The sequence below is a fragment of the Macaca thibetana genome, chromosome 12 (genome assembly GCF_024542745.1).
Source record: "Macaca thibetana thibetana isolate TM-01 chromosome 12, ASM2454274v1, whole genome shotgun sequence".
NCBI lineage: Eukaryota > Metazoa > Chordata > Mammalia > Primates > Cercopithecidae > Macaca > Macaca thibetana.
Genome location: NC_065589.1, coordinates 38,447,331 through 38,459,453, shown reverse-complemented (window position 1 = coordinate 38,459,453; position 12,123 = coordinate 38,447,331). Strand labels below are relative to the sequence as shown.

Genomic DNA, 12,123 nt, shown 5'->3' with positions numbered 1-12,123 from the left:
CTTAGAATGCCTTCACCTTCTGGCAATGCAGCCCAGTAGGTCTCACCTTTATTTCACTCAGCCCCTATTCAAGATAGAGTTGCTCTGGTTCAAACGCCTCTGACATTACCATTGATTGAGCATTTATTACATGTCAGGCACTGGATAAGTACTTGTATGTATAATACAACTTAATCCTTTTAACAACCCACACAGGAAGCTGTTAATGTTTAACAAAAGAGCAGGCTGAGGTTTAGTGAGGTCACCTAATGGGTAGAAGTCACACGTCAGAGGCAGTGATTGAGCTGCATACGACCTATCTTTCATCTATAACCTGCACCAAGTGCCAAATAAAAGGGTCAAGGTGAAGGGAGCATCCGCCAGCTTCCAACATCAGCGGTGAGGGCAGGAACATAGGAGAGTGGGGTGGGGCCTGTACTGTTTCTTGGGTGAGGAGGGGCCACATTAAAAAGTCTCTCCCCTTACATTTCTTCTCTTTATGTCTTTGGATATTGCTTCTCAGTGCTTTCTCTAAAGTTTTTTTATTTTTTCCCCTTCAATAATTGTCTTACCATTGCCCTGTCAACATACTGGCTTTGACTATTTTTTAAATAAAGTGACAACCACCTTTAGAGAACATGCTCAGTAGAAATGATTGCTCACTTCACCAGTACCCCAGCTTTCATTTATAATTATGGCCCAGGTTAGAAATAAAATCAAGCACCTCTATTCTTGAGCTCTGGATTGGAACTTTGAAGAATATGGCTATGAAAAGTTTTCAGTGGCAGGTCTCACTGTAAATTGGATTTATGGACTTTCTAGGCTTTGTCAAGGTAGCTTTGCCTTTATGAGTATTTCATTTTGAATTTATAAAGAATGCTTGAAGAGCTACTCTGTGTGAGGAACTATGCCAGTCACTGGGAAGACAAAGATGGATAACGCATTGTCCCTGCCTAGGAGAAGTGAGGAGAAGGCCACAAAAAGAAACACAAAGATTATCACAAACAGGGGCTCTGAGGGCTGGCTGCCCACTGGAATCATCTAGAGAACTTTAAAAACAGACCATGATTGGATTCCACTTTCTAAGATTTTGATTTAATTGGTCTTGGGTGAGGCCCAGTCAGTTTTACAAGCTCCCCAAGTGATTCTAAAGTACAGCCAGGATTCACAATCATGGAACTGAGGCATGTGTGAGATGCCCCGGGGACTTGTTCTGCAAAGCTTTGGAGGAGGTAATATTTGAGCTTGATTTGAAAGGATTGGTGGGAGGGTGCCAGGCATTTCAGAACAGAGCTGAGGAAGGGCCTTCCTTTTCGGAGAATGGAAGAACATTAACAAAGGCACCAACACACCACTGGGGAGTGATTTCCATGGAGTGGCTGGAGCACTGGGGGAGTCAAAGCTCAATGGGAAATGAGGTTGACCAGAGGTGAATTGGGCAGGTGGCAGGAGAAAGGGTTGGGGAAGGGACAGGCAAGAAGGACTTTTTATTTCATACTGAGGAGATGAGACCTTATTCTACAGATGACTAGAATCCATCAACAATTTCAAACAGATCCCAGTTGGGGTGTGTGTGTGTGTGTGTGTGTGTGTGTGTGTATGTGTGTGTGTGTGATGCGTTTTGGGGAGGAGTTGATGGTTGGGAAGAAAGATCCTCTTACAGTGAGGGGCCCGGAGATACATAGAGTGAGGCCAGTGAATAGGTTCTTGTAATCCTTCTAGTGAGATTTTATTCAAGAAGATAAAAGGAAAGAATGCAGACATTTTTGTTTGTTTGTTTGTTTCCTTAGAAGTACAGGCTGGTAACTACAATCTATTAACCAACAAGCAATTGTTTTGAAAACCTACAGACGCTGAGTGAGGCACTGGGAAAACAGAGGTGAGTAAGACAGACACAGACTCTGCTGTCCTGCTGCTTACAGTCTAGGGGTGAGGGTATAGATGGTGGATTTTCCAAAGACACCTTTGGTAGAACAACTTCAAGAAGTGAAACAAGTTGAAAATATATGTACATTCAAGACGGATTTGGCTAAGTGTAACGGGAGGATAATCTGGGGTTGTTAAAGGGCATTTAGGAACATTTGGGACATTTATAAAAACACTCTTTATAATTGCCATCATGGAGGTCAATGCATTGTCTCCCAAAAGACATGGCTTATTGTCTGTATCAAAGACAAGATTCTTGGTCAACAGAACTGTTAGTACATCCTAACACAGAATGTCTTTTTAATAAATGAATTTTACATTGATAAATATAAATTATATATATTTATCATGTACAACATATAGTTTTGAAATATGTATACATTGTAGAATGGCTCAGTCAAGCTAATTAACATATGCATTACCTCACATACTTATTTTCTGTGGTGAGAGCACTTAAAATCTACCATCTTAGCTATTCTCAAGCATGTAATACATTGTTACTAACTATAGTCCCCATGTTGTACAATAGATCTCTTGAACTTATCCAACTGAAATGAACTAATTTATCCCATCTAAGTGAAATTTTGTTCCCTTTGACCAACGTCTTCCCTGTCACCGCAAGCCCCACACCAGCTCCTGGTAGCAACCGTTCCATTCCACTCTCTACTTCTGAGTTCAATGTTTTTGTACTCCACATATAAGTGAGATTATGTGGTATTTGTCTTTCTCGTAGTGTGGAATTTCTTATTTTCCAATTAGTTTAGCTTGATAAATATGGCACATGCCATATAAGAAACTTGAGTTTCTTTGAATTGCCCCAAACAACCATAATTATAAGGCCTTAGTTAATTTAGCTTAATAACCATTACAAGAGTCCACATGAAAGCAGTTGGATACCATATCAACTATTTTAAGCAACCTGTAGCCTATCAGAAATATCATTACTCGAGTGAATTTAAATATGACTGAGACCTCTTCCCTTCAAGTATTTTGGAACTCATCTAGAGTAATAAAGATAAGGATGATAGATTTATTGTAACTTATTAACAAATATAAATTGTTAAAATCCACTTTCAAAAATCTATTTGTATGCAAAATCATTGTTCATCATAGGAAATCATTTTTTGACATTAAATTAGTGGAAGATTGGGAGGAATATGGATTCAATCAGCAATTTCTTTTTGTTTTGTTTTTTTAAAAAAACTCAAGCTCTAAAAGCAGATGAGGTGTTTTAATTATTTCGTTTCACATGTGGAAAGAATAAATCTGAAGGAAATAGCTTAGGATTCCTTCCAAGTTTGAATTACAAATTATCCCAGGACCCTGGAGAGAAGCAACAGCAAACACGATTTTAGGCAGTTCTTTGTCAGGTCAGCCTTCGATCAATATTGAAAGCTACCTTGAGGACCTCATTTTTTTCCTGGTGCTTTTTCCCTGGGTTGAGGGGAGTTTAAGTGTAATCTTTCTCCTGATGGGTCTACGATACGTGTTATTTGTGTTATGTGGCTGGTGTCCCAGGCCCAAATCCTGTGAGAGCTGCTTTGTGAGGCCACCCCCACCACAAATGAGTTTGTGGAATAAATGCCTACCAAACACCCAGGCAAATCACTAGGGCTTCGGAAGTTACCTATGGCACCTTTAGCTTAAGGCCTGTGCAACTGACAGGTGATGCTGACTGCTTCTGTGCCCTGACTCTTAACCATCTCGATCTTTACACTCAGGAAGGAGGAAGCAGCTTCCCCTGCAGTGCTTAGGGTGGAGCTGGCTGAGGCCCCCCACAAGGGACTCCCATGTCACAGACCGTTCTCTCATCATTCCTTTTTTCCCAAGCTCCCTTTGGGACCTGCTCTGCTTTTCCAGGGGCTTAAAGGAGACAAGATCCACATGGTGAGAATATATTGCATGGAAGAGAAGTGTTCCAGGAGAGAAAAGAGAATGTTTGTCTAATCTGATTTTATTTGCAATCTCTGTCATTCTCCCCATAAGCTCCCACCTTCATCTTACACTGGGCAATTTTATAGCCCTGAGGAATCCTTCTTACCTTTGATTCATATCCTTAAATGTAGATGCGAAGGGTGACCTTGAACATCCCATGGAAATAAAAATGTACCACCAACCATCACCTAGACATGCAGCTAAAAATTTACACAATTTATGACAAATGCTATTTTGAAAGATAAAATACTACTTTTAAAAGCCTAAATATCATTTCCCCTTGATAAAAGGTAGTAGGAGATATAAAGTATTTAATAGACAGGCTTAGCAAACCCTTAGGAATTTTGTGTTATGGGAAAAACAAAAGCAAACTAGACAAGGATTTAGTGTTTGACTGAAGCTTGATCTAATTTCCATCCTTCACACAGTTCAGCAGGAGAGCTATGTTTTTTTTTTTTTTTTTGGTGGTGTTTTTTTAAAAGTCTTCCACTCAGGGGATGTTTTTTCCCATTTGCACTAATTTCTCTTGACTTTAAACTTCCAGCTTGGCACCTGAGCAACTTCCTCAGGCATTTTTAAGCTGCAAAGTGGAGAGTCTCAGGCATCTCAGAACATTGTGTAGTCACAGAATAATCTGCCTGGAGCGACTGTGCCTCCCAGAGCACCTATAAACTGTTCTCTCTCTCTTTCTGCCTGAAGGACACCTCCTTTTGGCATTTAGGTAGACAGTTTTTTCCTCTGGTGCAATGCAGCTTCCATGGCAATTGATGCTGGGAGCATTCTGCTGCGAAACAGGAGTAAAAGGAAAACCAGCAGCCAAGTGACTGGATCATTTTTAAAACTACTAATTGACCTTGTTGAGATAATTACTGCAGATTGAGAGACTTGGACTGTCTCTGGCTGGTAACATGGAAAACTTACTGATTCTGAGACTATACTAAGAAAAATGTTTGCTGTACTGAATGAGAAGCCTCAGGCTATCTTAAAGGCAAATATTTCTTATTCACAGATCATGAAGCTGAGGGACCTGTGCTTACTTTGAATCTGGAAGAAAAATATATACTCATGAGGTTATATTTTGTCTGAGAACCTCAAAGTCCTAAAGTACTTCTGTGAAGCCCATAGTATTACTCTATGTCTATATTACAATGATTCAATCATCCAACAATCATTTATTGAGCACCTACTGTTTAAAGTGCTATATTAGATTCTATATGCAATGTAAATAGGAATCACAATTTGATACATGCCTTCAAGGAGCTTATGCTGCCACAGGAGAGGTAATATATTCATAAATAAATATAGTACAAAATAGAAAATTCTATGATATCCAGCAGTCAGTTACATTGTTAGGCTAAAACATGGAAGAGGTCAGACCTGGAATTAACTTTGGAATCATTGGATTCAACCATTTTACTGGAAATCTTGTACAAATTCACCAAAATTTTTCAAGGAGCATTAATCCATCAAAAACAAAATTCTGATACAAACTATGATGATTAGGTTAAAGTGCAGTTTACCACTAACTGGGTTGCCAAAATAAAACCATTGCATTGGTATTTAATTATTAAATTATATTGTCATCAAGTCAATGTTGATTCATATGCTAACTGTCAATGTCCAGAATGGAGAGAGATTTTTATGTTGTTTCTGGTGATGGCTTGGCTTCCTCATAAAGAAAGAAATATTGTCCTGTTCAACAGTTATCATAAGTTGGTCAAGGATATAGATGACATGCCGGTTGTGGTGGACCCATAAATGAAACTAGGAGAGAGATTTATTGTGTTCAGTGACAACAATAGATTCCCAAACAATCTCAGCCAGCTATAACAATATGTTTGTTCTCAAAGGATGACATTTAATAGGGGAAAGAGTGCAGCCTGTGTTTGGGTCCAGAAAACCAGTGACTGTGTATGGATGGCAGAGATGTACCTGAAGGCCAGACATGTGGAGATGACCATGGTATCCTGTAAGTCCAGTATGAGCCAAGCATGTGAGGAAGTGTCCAGACCAGGCGATACCAACTCATTGCTCATTAATCAAGGAAGATTCTTCCAGATAAGAGGAGTGAAACTCCACTATAGCCTAAGCTGGTCAGAAACCATGCCTGGAACATTTTGTGCCATGTTTTCAGAAGGCCATCAATAAACCATAGGTCACCAAGGTTGGCAAAGGGAGTCAAAAATCATGGTTTACAAAGAATGCTTGAATGAATGTAGCCTGTAGAGTCTGGAGAAGAGACTCGATGATGGGAAATACATAAAGGTTATCCTCAAGTAGGAAAACAGCTGTCACATGGGAGAAAAAGGAGACATTCTGGGTAAATGGTGGGGAAAAAAATGGGACCCAACAAAAAGGAGTCAGAGAGAGATAACTTTTAGTTCAGTATAAAAAAAGAATTCTGTAACAATCTGAACCACCGGAAAGAAGAGCCTGGTGGTTTGAGAGATGGTAAGCTCTTTGCTGCTGAAAGTATTCAGGGAGAAAAGCACAAGAGCATATTTAATAGGGGTGTTAGTGTGAGATCATGTCACAGATGGAAAAACTGGACAAATGATTGTTCATATCCTTGACAAATCTGGGTTCTGTGGGTCTATGTACATGATCCTAAAGAATGATCCTCTGTCTGTATTCATCTTAATAACTACATTCAATCACAGAATTGCTCTTATGAACAAAATCACCAAGAAAGAGACTTGTCAAAGAGTGCATAATACAAGACCTACCTTGTCACCCTGGCTCATACATGGACACTCAACAAGCGTTTATTAAATGAGTGAATTCACCTTGTAACACCAAACAAATGAAAGCAAAACACAAAGCTTTATGAATAATGCAGTATTTGGGGTATGTGAATTAAATGCTACTAGACACAGTTTCTGTCTGCTCCCTGGACAAGGAGCAAAAATTAGAATATTTTAGTACCCTAGTTACATCTCTTTCTTTACTTTTTTTTTTTTTCCCTCACTTGATGTCATCTCCCATCCCTGCTTTAGAAATTCAATTCTAAACCCCTGAACTCCAAACAACCCTTCCCCAACTGAAAACAATTTTCACTCAGCCACTTAACCTTGCTGACTGACAAACTCATCAGGGCGAATGACTTTTCGTCAATGTGTCACTTAACCAGGCCTATGTGTTTAAAGTCTATGTCTATAATTGGGACACAAAAGCTCCAGAAAGTAAACTCTGATCTCAGCAAGCAGGAGGACGGAGTAGGAGCTTAGGAAGGGTGCTGGGGTTAGCTCTGAACCCTCCCACCAAGTTCCCTAGTGTGGCAGAAAACTTCTAAATAGTAGAAACTATAGCTGCTAAGGTACTATGTAAAGTAAATAAACTCAGCTCACAAAATAATGAACCATAACTACAATTCTCCTTGCTTTTCTACACTTAAAAGAAATCACATAATTTCTTTCAAGAGAGAAAATAAAAACTAAGATAATCCATGAGAGCCATCTCTCAACAAAAACCTACTATGCATCCCAGTAAACTGGGCTTTTCTCTCCTCCAGGTTGTTGAGGTTTTTCTGGCTGGGGGTGGTGAGCGGGTAGTGGCGGTTGTAACGTGTATGCGTGCGTGCATGTGCTTGTATGCGTACACATGTGAGTCTGTGTCTTTGTGACTCAAACCTTTGAGGTTAGGAGTGAGCATAGAAGAACATGGAGCTTCTGAGGGTCAAGCTAATTCTGTCCTTTGCCTGGGGCTCAGAACGGATTTTCCCAGCTCTTTCCACTTCCCTGGGTAGGGTGGGCCAGTGTTCCAGCAGCTTGTGGCTGTTGGAAGCCTCTTTCCAGGAGATGTTGGGGGCTTCCATGTGTGTCTGTTAGATGCCTCCTGGCTCACTCTGACTCTGGCCTTTCTCTCTGTTCTCCTCTTTGCGCTTCACAGGCCTCTGCTCTGCAAACCCTCCAGCCATTTCTCCTTTCCTTTTCTTTACATGTTGAGCTCCTCCCTCTCCCAATTTGAACCAATCTCCTTCCCTTCCCTATCTTTGACCCAAGAGATTCAGATGTGTGTTTTACATTTCCAGCTCATTTGTTGCTAGCTTAACTAATTTATTTTTATAACTCCCTCTTTCTGACATCCTAAATGCCTCCATGTGTCTCTATATTACTTCTACCTCTGCTGACATAGTTTCTGGTATCAAAGAGGATATTGCAGCACATGCTCTGCAATTAGTTGAGGTTTTACTCTATTAATACCAGCCCCATCCTTGGCCCTTCCAGCGTTTCATGCATCCAGGAGAGAGAAATAAAGCTGCAGGGCATTTCACAGACAGCATCTTGTAAACTCAAAGCATTAGCGCCACGGCACATCTGATCTTAGCAGCCTCCGCCCCTTGCCACAGGGGAATGACTTCTTTAAAGCAAGAGTTGTCCTTTCCAGGCACACAGAAGCCAAGGGGTAGGCAAGTTCGTGCCGGGGCTGGTGACTGCGGAGATTTAGTCTTTGGTTTCATGATAAACCCTGCTTCATGTTCTCAGCTGCCTTACCTTAATGATCCTTTATGCCACTGCCTTGAGAAGGAGGAAGACATGAGCCAAAATGAAAACATCAAGTAGAAAAAAGACTCCACAACAACCCTCCCAGCTGTGAGGTGGGTTGGTGATGTGTGCTGTTGACCTGCATACGTAAATCTAATAACACAAACGGATGCCTGGAGCTTGTAGCAGAGCAAAGAGGAGAAAATTACGTGAAATGCTAGACATTGGAAATGGGAGGGGGAGGATGCCGACTGAGGCCTCATCTAGGCAGGTGGTCCTTGCAATCTGTGCAGAGGGTTCTCTTTGATCATGATCTTTGGATGACCGGATTTTAGGAGCCAAGGCCACCTGTGAAGTTGCTGACAGAGAACAAATAGCTGAAGAAGCAGGGAGGAAAACATGTTTCAGTGAAAGTGCACTCACATCCAGCCACCCCACCAGGCCCCACTTCCCAAGAGACACGGTTCCTGTCTGGCCACATGGCCTTCACAGAGACATGGCTTGCTATGACAAAAACATGTCACTACTGAGGACTGAAGCAACTGCCTTCCAGGGACTCTATTGAAACTCAGAACTATGGTCTCCAAAACAGAGACACTTCTTTAGAGCTTTGAGAACTCCCTTCTATTGACTCAAACTGTCAACCTCTTGATGTCCTATCTGTTTTCCCCAAACTTAATTTAGCTGCTGTGGGGTCGTACAGGCTGATATATTTTTTTAAGTAGCCTTTGGATTTGTAACCCTGTCTGAGTCCCTTACTTCAACATGAACCTGAGAGAGGAGGCTCTGGTCTCAAGTTCTTACTGCAAGGAAAACTCAGGAGGCCAGGTAAAGCACTACAGCTCCAGACACACCTGTCCTGGAAAGAGGTAGTGATGAATAAGATGGGACAGATATGGCCAGGCATGGTGGCTCACGCCTGTAATCCCAGCACTTTGAGAGGCCGAGGTGGGTAGATCAAGACCATCCTGGCCAACATAGTGAAACCCTGTCTCTACTAAAATACGAAAGTTAGCTGGGCATCGTGGCGCATGCCTGTAGTCTCAGCTACTTGGGAGGCTGAGGCAGAAGAATCACTTGAACCCAGGAGGCAGAGGTTGCAGTGAGCTGAGATTGTACCACTGCACTCCAGCCTGGGTGACAGAGTGAGACTCCATCTCAAAAAAAAAAAAAAAAAAAAAAAGAAGATGGGGCAGGTACATGGGTGGACCATGATCTCCATTCCTTACCGTCTTCCCAAGTTGGGAGGGAATCTGAGCCATCATATCTGAGTCTTGTTTATTTTTTGTTGCAGTTGTGAAGAACTGGTCACAAAAACATAATCTGCCAGCATACTTCCTTTCCTTTTCCCGTCCAGCTGAAATTCCTTCGAAATCCTGTCTGAGTTCATGAGCCTTTAGTACCAAAAAGGTAGAGAAAAGCTGCCAAAACTGTGTATCACCAGGAGGCATAGTTCTAACACCGGTTCTAGGGTCCAAACAGAGATGGAGAAATCTCCCGTTTTTATTTCTAGTAGTGAGAAAGTGAGTCTTCAGTGACATTCTCTTACAGTTTACACACGTGCAGAAATGGGGAGAGACCATTACACACAGAGACCGTTTGATGGAGAAACATCTATAGAGAGGGAACTAGAATAGCAACAGTAGTGTTTTAAAGTCCTGATAATTATAATGCTTTTTAATTTCTAATGTTCTTCTGTGCATTATTTTTATAGCTTCTTTATTTTTACAGCTGCCCCTATATTGAAGAAATGAAAACAAATAAACACAAATCGATTTCCCTTAGAAATTTAATTCTAAACCTGAACAACTGACTGGAATTTTCTGCCAATCCTCTTGGAAACTGGCCAGGGGACCTCCTTCCGAGGCAAGTGTAGTCCCCCAGAATATTGGCACTCTGGAAACAGTCCACATGACTGTCAAATTAGTTTAATTTTCCCGGTAGCCATAAAGAGGATCAGTGCCCCAGTACCAGAAACAATGGTGTTCAGAGCCAAACCATTCATTTCTCTCTTTCTGCCTCCCGCACTCACTTTCTCCATCTGAGACTTTGAATTATTAAGCTTGGGCTCCATCAGTAATGAGACTGGTCAGCTCTTTGCAAGAAATTTGTGTAGCCAATTCAGCCAAAATTAATGATACTAGCTACTACTACTATTACTAACATTAATTGAGCTCTTACCCTGTGCCAGGCACTATTCAAACTACTTTCATGTATTAACTCATGTAATCCTCAGAATGGTTTATAAAGAAAGATACATCTTTCTCCTCCTGATATCTTTGTTCTATGACTTTTTAAGTCTGGATAGAAATAGTCCATGGTAACTAATAGTATTTTCTGAGAGCATAGTTCCTTATGAAACACATCATATTTGATCAGCTTTCTTTCTCTATTTTTTTCATTTGGGAATTGGAGAACACCCCTATTATGTTGGTGTGGGGACTCAGAAAACAATAACCCAAAGTGAAAGCCTCAGAAGCAGCTTCAGAAGCAAAAGTTTTTCCCTGACCTTTTCCTGCTCTCCTGTCTCAGTCCAGTTCTCCCTCTGGGCCAGCCAGAAAAAGTAGAACCCCCAGAACCCCTTTTCCCCAAGGGATGTCATAGAAAGCAGAACTCCTCTTTCCCCAATACCAGCCAAAAAACCCAAAAATATTACTCTAATCCCCCCTTCCACCTTTCTGAGTAAAAGCTAGCCATAAAGAAATGATCTGATCTACCTTGCTTGACTGTAGGTCATCAGCCCCCCATTCCAGAGGATTCTGCCCCATACCCAGAAGAAAGGAATAGATACTCAGACCAGCCAAGAAGAATCTACACAGACAGCCCTTGCTGGGTTTCCCCACTTAGGCTGTTAGCATTAGATCAGACCCTTTTTGTCCAATCGTATCTTCATATGACTATTCACACTTTGTTGAGCCTAAGCATAAAAATAGACAAACTCTCCTGTGTCTTTGGGTCTTCATTCTGAAGACTCCCATGTGCACATTAAAAATAAATTTGTATGCTTTTTCTCCTATTAATCTGCCTCTTGTCAGTGATTTTCAACAAACCTTCAGAGGGAGAAGGCAAAGTTTTCCTTGGGCCCCTACACTGGAAAGTGAAGAGTCTGATATGAGTTGATCTTTTACTATATGCTAGATACAGTGATAACAACTTCCATATACAACATCTCATTGAATTCTCACAACAATTTTGCAAAACAGATACTCTTATGCTCATTTTCTAGATAAAGAAACAGAGGTCCAGAATTTCAAACCTCAGTCTTTTCCCCTTATGATACTATTTTTGCTTCCTACTTTTGAGCAGGGTCAAATCCTGCCAGATCACTTCTCCTTTGCCCAGACCCGCTTTGCCTCTTACCTGTCCTTTTCTCCTTCTTGGTCTCCACAGCCAAAGTGATCAATAGAAATGACAGGATTAAATTCACAAAGACATGAAACCATTTCAATGCCTTTTCTCTACTTCCAGATTTAGAGAGGTATGATAGCCTGGTATGACAAGAGACAGCTGATCACATGTGCCCTCAATCAGGTCAATGTCATGCAACAGCAGCACAACTTGCCAGGTGGAGTGACTAGTCATTATATTGCCTACTAAAGACCCGTTGGAGCCAAGTGACATGGCTTGTGAAAGGCAGTTTTCCCAACTACAGTATGCATTGCATAACGATGGGCATACATTCTGAGAAATGGTTTGCTATGCAATTTTGTGGTTATGTGGTTATGCCAACATCATAGGCTATACTTACACAAACCTAGGTAATATAACCTAGATGGTACGCACCTAGGCTATATGATGT

The 12,123-nt window shown here is 41.2% G+C and overlaps 1 long non-coding RNA gene across 1 annotated transcript; it reads right to left on the bottom strand.

Moving 5' to 3' along the window:
* Window positions 1-3,100: 3,100 nt before the first annotated feature.
* On the bottom strand, window positions 3,101-11,889 carry LOC126932214 (uncharacterized). Its single transcript, XR_007718134.1, has 3 exons — window positions 11,685-11,889; window positions 9,554-9,718; window positions 3,101-8,701 (listed from the first exon to the last, which is right to left on the bottom strand). It is a non-coding gene; the product is annotated as an uncharacterized LOC126932214 (long non-coding RNA).
* Between the last annotated feature and the right edge of the window lie 234 nt (window positions 11,890-12,123).